This window comes from Hyperolius riggenbachi, chromosome 6 (genome assembly GCF_040937935.1).
Source record: "Hyperolius riggenbachi isolate aHypRig1 chromosome 6, aHypRig1.pri, whole genome shotgun sequence".
NCBI classification, from domain to species: Eukaryota; Metazoa; Chordata; class Amphibia; order Anura; family Hyperoliidae; genus Hyperolius; species Hyperolius riggenbachi.
This window is the reverse complement of record NC_090651.1, coordinates 7,538,339-7,546,906: the sequence shown is the minus strand read 5'-3', so window position 1 is coordinate 7,546,906 and position 8,568 is coordinate 7,538,339. Positions and strand designations below refer to the sequence as shown.

The following is an 8,568-nucleotide window of genomic DNA, read 5'->3' as shown; positions in this document are numbered from 1 at the left end:
GAATACGACGTATCAGCTATGATTTTATTGCTGAAGCGAACTGGCCAATAAAAAGAGGTCATTTTTATGGCTATAGACTCTCTTTAAAGAGAACCTGAACTCAGAATAAAAAGTCATAACAAACATACACAGGTCATACTTGCCTCCCGTGTAGTCTACTCCTCAATCTCTTTCTCCTCTCCTGTGTCCCATTTGTCCACTGTGATCAATGGAATTCTCCGTCCTCCATTTTAAAAATGACCATTACCCCGGCTTCCTGGTCAGCACACTGGTAAACTGTAATATCGCCCACTTGAGCAATAGGGAAACATGGATATTACCTTGCACATTCGGTTGTAACTGACAGCTGCAGATATATAACTGACAGCTGCAGATATATAACTGACAGCAACTGGTATATTTCAGTTGACAAAATATTGCCGGAACTGGAAGGGATCACTGTAAGAAGAAAACGGTGCACTTCTGAGAAGGACCAACGGTGAGGTAAGTATGTAATATTCATTTGCAGCTACGACATGTGTTTATTTTAAATAATTTTACTCACTTCAGGTTCCCTTTAAAGGCAATATTTTGTCAGAACTGAAATATACCAGTTGCTGTCAGTTATATATTAGCAGCTGTCAGTTACAATTGAATGTGCAAGGTAATGTCCATGATTCCCTATAGCTCAAGTGGGTGATATTACAGTTTAACAGTGTGCTGACCAGGAAGCTGTTATGGGGTAATGGCCATTTTTAAAATGGAGGACAGGAGAGAAGAAAGAGATTTCGAAGTAGACTACACAGGAGGTAAGTATGACCTGTGTATGGTTATTTTGACTTTTTTATTTTCAGTTCAGGTTCTCTTTATCCCTCCTGGCGGTCAATTGTTCTACAGCTGCGAGGTTTTTTAAGCCTAATTATTTTTTTTTCTAGCTAGCCTTTAAGAGGAGCTTTACAATGGAATAACACAAGTGCTTTTTCTATACAGTCGATGGAAAGGGAAGATTTCACTACACAACTGGATAAAAATGGCCTCCTGAACGATAAATGTACCCACCACTCACGCTTCTCTGCTTTGTGCTTTGCATTCAGTGCAGATATTCCCAGCAGTCTATTGTTACTAGAGATAGAATGTGTCCCAACATACACTGTGGATACATTACGGTATCTTCCAAGGGGAGCTTCATAGGGATTCGCTGGAATCTCTGCTGAGTATTTTGTGCTGACGCCGACAGAGAGACAAATGTTCATAGAACGAGAGGCTGTTAAACGCCCAGCTGATCTGAGGGGAAAGGAGAGGCCTACCCGCTTTGGGTCGTAAAGAGTACTTTTAATTTAGTTCTCTTAAAATGCTCTAAAAATTTCCTCTTGATCAATAATACAAACAAATTGCATTATTGACTTGGCCATGAGGTCATCCAATAAGGCAGCGTTTCTCACTGTTTTCACGTCAGAGGTTGAACGAGTGGCGTAACTAAGGAGCTTGGGGCCACAGTGCAGATTTTACATGGGGCCCCAAACACTCTATTGATATGGAGCCCCAAATCGTACTGAGCAGATCTGCAGTATCAGAGAGGTGTAATCAGAGTAAGGAAACAGTTTGTTAAAGACTAAAAATCTACTCAGCAGTACTGAAAAGGCCTGGTGTTTCTTTAAAGAGGATCTGTAACGTCAAAAGATCCCCTGCGGGGTACTCACCTCGGGTGGGGGAAGCCTCCTGATCCTAATGAGGCTTCCCACGCCGTCCTCCGTCCCTCGGGGGTCTCGCTGCAGCCCTCTGAGAATGACGTCAATATTTACCTTCCCAGCTCCTGCGCAGGCGCTCTGACGGCTGTCGGCTCCGAACTACACGGAAATACCCGATCTCAGTCGGGTCCGCTCTACTGCGCAGGCGCAAGTTTCCGGCGCCTGCGCAGTAGAGCGGACCCGACTGAGATCGGGTATTTCCGTGTAGTTCGGAGCGGAAAGCAGCCACAGCGCCCCCGCTGGAGCCAGCAAAGGTAAATATTGATTTTACAGTCGGGTCTGTCGCTGGCTGTTCGGAGGGCTGCAGCGAGACCCCCGTGGGACAGAGGACGGCGTGGGAAGCCTCATTAGGATCCGGAGGCTTCCCCCACCCGAGGTGAGTACCCCCAGGGGGTCTTTTTGACGTTACAGAGTCTCTTTAACACTTTAAGAGCATCAGAACTTTGTTTCTCTTATACAAGCCTCATTTTTAGCTGCACAGAAGAAATCTGCCTGGGCATTTTCCCCTGATGCTGTGCAAAGCATGATGGGATTTCTGAGGTTGTTGTTCTCCTTCTGCTGTTTTGGCACAAATTTGTTTTTTTTAATTTGAATTTGAGATTTGTAGCCTAGAGCGCGCAGCTGGGAGGGGTGATCAGGACACAGGACAGTTGGAACTGTGTCTCATGCTCCCTGTCACGCGCTTGTTCCAGCGTAGCGAAGTTGGCTGACTACGACCATCCCTGGTTGAGAATCTCGGTTATTAGGATTGTCGCTTGTTAGAGCTGCAACAATAGAGGAAAAATAAGCCCAGGAGATTGACAGCCAGCTTTACAGAGTAACTGTGATCAGCCTTGTATGGGAGAATGTAACATCTGCTGCCAGAGATTCCCTCCGAAATTGTATGGTACAGGCTGGACAGAAATGACAACAGGAACATTAATATCTTCCGTCCCCTCAGTGCTCATTACTTTCCAAACCATCGTATGAATATGTAGATGTTACAGTCTGAAGATTCGGACTCAGACATCCCCCCATATCTGCAGAAACTCTAAACAAATCAGTAGAGGGATTCGCTTTCCTCTGCGCCATTTTAATTGGAGCATAACTGCCCAGAGTGACATCTATAAGACAACCATTATTTCCAAAGGAGCTTCCTTCTCTGCAGCCGGCTCGGTGCGCCCCGTACACCACGCACAGCAGCCAGAAATGAGCAGGTATACAGAGGACGGCCATTACAACGGCTAAACTACACAGAGAGACGTATGCATAGCTTCCAACTGTCCCCTTTTGGAGGGAGTGGAGAGGCTAGTGTTTGAATTGGAGAAGGGAGAGGCTAGTGTTAGGAGTGGAGAATGGGTGGTTAGTGTTGAGGGGAGAGGCTAGTGTTAGGAGTGGAGAATGGGTGGTTAGTGTTGAGGGGAGAGGCTAGTGTTAGGAGTGGAGAATGGGTGGTTAGTGTTGAGGGGAGAGGCTAGTGTTAGGAGTGGAGAATGGGTGGTTAGTGTTGAGGGGAGAGGCTAGTGTTAGGAGTGGAGAATGGGTGGTTAGTGTTGAGGGGAGAGGCTAGTGTTAGGAGTGGAGAGTGGGTGGTTAGTGTTGAGGGGGAGAGGTTAGTGTTAGGAGTGGAGAGTGGGTGGTTAGTGTAAGAGGTGGAGAGGTTAGTGTTAATAGGTTAGTGTAAGAGTTGGAGAGGTTAGTGTTAATAGGTTAATGTAAGAGGTGGAGAGGTTACTGTTAGGAGGGGAGAGGTTAGTGTTAGGAGTGGAGGGGGAGGGGGGTAGTGTTAGGAGTGGAGAGGTTAGTGTTACTAGTGGAGTGCGGGTGGTTAATGTGAGGAGTGGAAAGTAGTGAGTCTAGTGTTAGGAGTGGAGAGGAGTTGGTTAGTGTTAGGAGGGGAGAAATTAGTGTTAGGAGTGGAGAGGGGAGATGTTAGTGTTAGGAGTGAAGAGGGGAGAGGATAGTGAAAGGAGTGGAGAGGTTAGTGTTAGGAGTAGAGAGTGGGGAGGTTAGTGTTAGGAGTGGAGAGGTTAGTGTTAGGAGTGGAGAGGGGAGAGAATAGTGTTAGGAGTGGAGAGGGGAGAGGTTAGTGTTAGGAGTGGAGAGGGAGAGGTTAGTGTTAGGAGTGGAGAGGGGAGAGAATAGTGTTAGGAGTGGAGAGGGGAGAGGTTAGTGTTAGGAGTGGAGAGGGAAGGTTAGTGTTAGGAGTGGAGAGGTGGGAGGCTAGTGTTAGGAGTGGAGAGGGAGAGGTTAGTGTTAGGAGTGGAGAGGGGGGTGGTTAGGGAAAGTATAACTTCAGCAATATCCTGCGCCCAAAAAAAGAAGACAGTAATGAGTGTACTCTATTGTATTATACAAGAATATATCAATCTTACATGCTACCCTTTACAAATACCTTCCCAATATGAAGTGGCCTCTTTTCCAGCCGGCAGTTTAGGCTATAGAGCTGCAGTATTGCATGAATGGCATTTGCAAAGAGTGATGGAGAGAACAGTAACTGGAGAGACAGGAATAGAAAGTCCACAAAAATAAAAGACAAATGGAAAAAAATAGACATCAAGCAATTAAATATTTATGAGTGACATTTCAACGGGACGCGAAAATAAATGAGGTATTTCTGCAGCGATATAATTATATTATTTAAATTAAATTGCTGGGCATAAAATTAGTGCCATTCGGTTCCCAGAGGATGAGTTATGTTTTCTGGAGGCTTCATCTCTCCCACAAGATCTATTCCTGCATCCAGAAGCCGACAGGACGAGGGAAGGATTTAAAGCTGCAGGCGCGGTAAAATGCAAGCTGGGGAGGAGGACTTGGGCAAGCATTGGCCTTTATTTATTATCTTGGGGCAATAAGCAGATCTTCTGTATTAGACGCTATTCTTCATTTCACTATGCATTACCAGCAGCTGGTTTTGCTGAACATATTGGGAAATGTCAATTTACTAAGGCACACTGGTCCATGAGACGCGCCTAGATGTAGAAGACAAAAAGCAGGAGGAAAAATAAAAAATCTGGTGCATCCATGGTGCAGGGTCATCTTGTGGATGATCTACCCCCAAGTATTATGTTACATGTTCTCTTTGTACCTCTGCCCCCCCCCCCCATGTCCTCTTCTGTCCCCTTGTCCCCACTTCTGTCCCTTTGTGTCCTCCTCTGTCCCCCTCCTGTGTCCTCATCTGTGTCCCCTTCTGTCCACGTTTTCTCCTCTGTCCCCCTGTGTTCTTCTCTGCCTCCCTGTGTCCTCTTCTGTCTCTCTGTGTCCTCCTCTGTTCTCCTGTGTCTGCTTCTGTCCCTTTGGCCCCTCCTCATGTGTCCTTATGTCTTCTGTCCCTATGTGTCCTCCTCCCGTGTTCAAAAACCTAGAGAGCTAGAGAATGGAGGCTTCCGACATGGCTGCTGCTGCTAAGTAGTGTCTCTAAAGCTTTGCAGACTGAGGGCGACATTGGGCAGGCTAAATCTCCTTAACGCTGAGAGTTGGTGGAAAGAGGCTCCCAACATGGCTGCAGCTGAGCGGTGCGCAGCCCTGCCAATCACTGCTGGCCATTAAGTTACACGTGTTTTCAGAGCCAATCGCAGTGCCTGGAATGAATGGACATGACCCTAATCAGGGGCCATTTCCATTCATAGTAAAGAAAGTAACAGAAAGAGTTAAAATAAAATAAAAAAAATTGAACATTAACCCCCCCAGTTTTTAAAAAAAAATATATAAATAGTTGCCTAAGGACTCAGCTTTTTCTAACATGTTTGTCATGAGGGTATATTACTGTTATTTTAGTAAATAATGGCTTATAATTGTTGACCACATACAAAAAAAAAAAAAAAAACTGAAAAAATACACCTTTATTTCCAAATAATAAATCAGTGCCATACATTATACTAAGAACATAATTTAAATGTGATTGCCGGGACTAACAAGCAAATAAAATGGGTGGGATATTTTTATAGTAGCTTTGCTTATTTTAAACTATAGGCGATAGAATTGGAGAAATTGTGTATTTTTCATTTTTTTTTCTTGTTTTTCCTTATATAATGCGTAGAAAATAAAGTAATTAGTAATTTCTGAATACAAGTATCTCCCACAAAAAGCCTAATTTGTGGCAAAAAAACCCAAGATATAATATTATTTAGGTGTGAGAAGCAGTCATAAAGTTATGGCCAAATGAATAGGAGGAGTGCTGAAAGGTCCTCTTACCTTTCAGCACTCCTCCCATTCATTGGCTCTTGGTGGTAAGGGTAAAATGGCCTGTGGGCTCAAGTGGTTAATCCTAATATTCTAAAATGTTTATTATTTCCTTTTGTTGGCACATGAGTGAACCAGATTGTACGCCACACTGAAATGGCTAATGTGCAAACCTCAAAGATCAAACTTAAACTTAATTGTAAATATATGAAAATATGCAACTTCTAAAGATTGTTGCCGCTAGTCTATATTTACAATCATTTGATATCTTTATTTTTATTTCAGGTTTGCTTTAAAAGTAAAATAAGAATAAGTAAATCCACAAAAGTCTTATTAAGGATTAGGTGTATGGAAACAGTTTTTTTAATCTTAATTTATTTTCACTTCAGATTCATTTTAACAACTTTTGCAGAGCAAATTTCACAGATTTGACCCGCTTGTGTCTTTCTCCTCTTTAGCGCTAACAGTTGCATGGAGGGGGAGTGATACGAGGGTCTGCATGGAGGGGGAGAGACTGGGGAACTGTAGAAAATAGGGATAGGGGACCACTAGAAACCACTGAACTGTATAGTGTCCCGCACTAGACACCAGTGAGCTGTAAAGGGGAGGGAGGGGGCCACTAGACACCAGGGATATGTATAGGGGAGGGGGAGAGGGCGGGTACTGGACATTGGGGGACTGTATAGGAGAGAGAGAGACCACTAGACACTGCTAAACTGCATGCAGAAGAGAGGGAGGGCCACTAGACACCAGGGAACTGTATAGGAGAGGGAGGGGCCATTAGACACTAAGGTTGGCCTGCGTTCTCAGTTTTTAATTTTGGTCCACTGTGTATAGGAGTTTGATGGCCCTAAGTTAGGCTTTAATAATTCAGGCCCGCTGCCACCAGCTGGTTTCAGGCTTCTGAATCATCCGTGGAATTTGGTGACTGGTTCTTCTTTCTAGGGGGGCATTGTACTTTATCCTTTACAGTGTAGTGCTTTGACAGGTTGGATATCAAAAAAGCAACATGTTTTTGAGAAGATTGAATGTGAAGACTCCACTGCCTCCCTATCAGAAGAAGATATGTTCCTCCACAATACAGATTGTCTGAGAGGGTGGGGCAGGCTGCTGATAGATGACTGAATGTGAAGACTCCACTGCCTCCCTATCAGAAGAAGACGTGTTCCTCCACAAAACAGATTGTCTGAGAGGGTGGGGCAGGCTGCTGGTAGAAGATTGTAATGTGAAGACCTCCACTGCCTCCCTATCAGAAGAAGATATGTTCATCCACAATACAGATTGTCTAAGAGGGCGGGGCAGGCTGCTGGTAGAAGATTGTAATGTGAAGACCTCCACTGCCTCCCTATCAGAAGAAGATATGTTCATCCACAATACAGATTGTCTGAGAGGGCGTGGCAGGCTGCTGGTAGAAGATTGTAATGTGAAGACCTCCACTGCCTCCCTATCAGAAGAAGATATGTTCATCCACAATACAGATTGTCTGAGAGGGCGGGGCAGGCTGCTGGTAGAAGATTGTAATGTGAAGACCTCCACTGCCTCCCTATCAGAAGAAGATATGTTCATCCACAATGAAGATTGCCTGGGAGGGCAAGGCAGACTGCTGGTAGAAGATTGAATGTGAAGACCTCCACTGCCTCCCTATCAGAAGAAGATATGTTCCTCCACAATACAGATTGTCTGAGAGGGCGGGGCAGACTGCCGGTAGAAGATTGGAATGGGAAGACCTCCCCTGCCTCCCTATCAGAAGAAGATGTGTTCCTCTACAATGAAGATTGTCTGGGAGGGAGGGGCAGGCTGCTGGTAGAAGATTTAATGTGAAGACCTCCACTGCCTCCCTATCAGAAGAAGATATGTTCCTATCAGAAGAAGATTGAATGTGAAGATCTCCACTGCCTCCTTATCAGAAGAAGATGAACTCCTCTACAATGCAGTTCGTCTGGGAGGGTGCGGCAGGCTGCCAGTAGAAGATTGAATGTGAAGACCTCCACTGCCTCCCTGTCAGAAGAAGATGTGTTCCTCTACAATGCAGATTGGTGAGTTTGGACACTTTCAAGCGCATTCCAACAGTCAAAAACTATAGACATAATTCCTGAAAGTATAGTCGGGGCAGGCTGCCGGTAGACAATTGAATGTGAAGACCTCCACTGCCTCCCTATCAGAGGAAGATATGTTCCTCCACAATACAGATTGTCTGAGAGGGGGGGGGCGGGGCAGGCTGCTGATAGGTGACTGAATGTGAAGACCTCCACTGCCTCCCGATCAGAAGAAGATGTGATGTCTACAATGCAGATTGTCCGAGAGGGCGGGGCAGACTGCCGGTAGAAGATTGGAATGTGAAGACCTCCACTGCCTTCCTGTGAGAAGAAGATATGATCTCTACAATGCAGATTGCCTGGGAGGGCGGGGCCGGCTGCTGGTAGAAGATTGAATGTGAGGACCTCCACTGCCTCCATATCAGAAGAAGATGTGTTCCTCCACAATGCAGATTGTCTGAGGCAGGCTGCCGGTACAAGATTGGAATGTGGAACGTCATAATGAAGTAAGTACGACCAATCGGAATACAGAGATGAGGCAAATAGGCAGCTAATAAGGAGATCTGTCAGTCAGGCCTCTGGCCTCCCATCAGGCACAATAGACAGCTGAATTGTATTCATGGAGTTGTATGGAGCAAGGCCGT

At 45.2% G+C, this 8,568-nt stretch overlaps 1 non-coding gene across 1 annotated transcript; it reads right to left on the bottom strand.

Annotated features, from left to right (window-relative positions):
- Positions 1-7,776: 7,776 nt before the first annotated feature.
- Positions 7,777-7,996, bottom strand: LOC137523230 (small nucleolar RNA U3). Its single transcript, XR_011022572.1, has one exon. It is a non-coding gene; the product is annotated as a small nucleolar RNA U3 (small nucleolar RNA).
- Between the last annotated feature and the right edge of the window lie 572 nt (positions 7,997-8,568).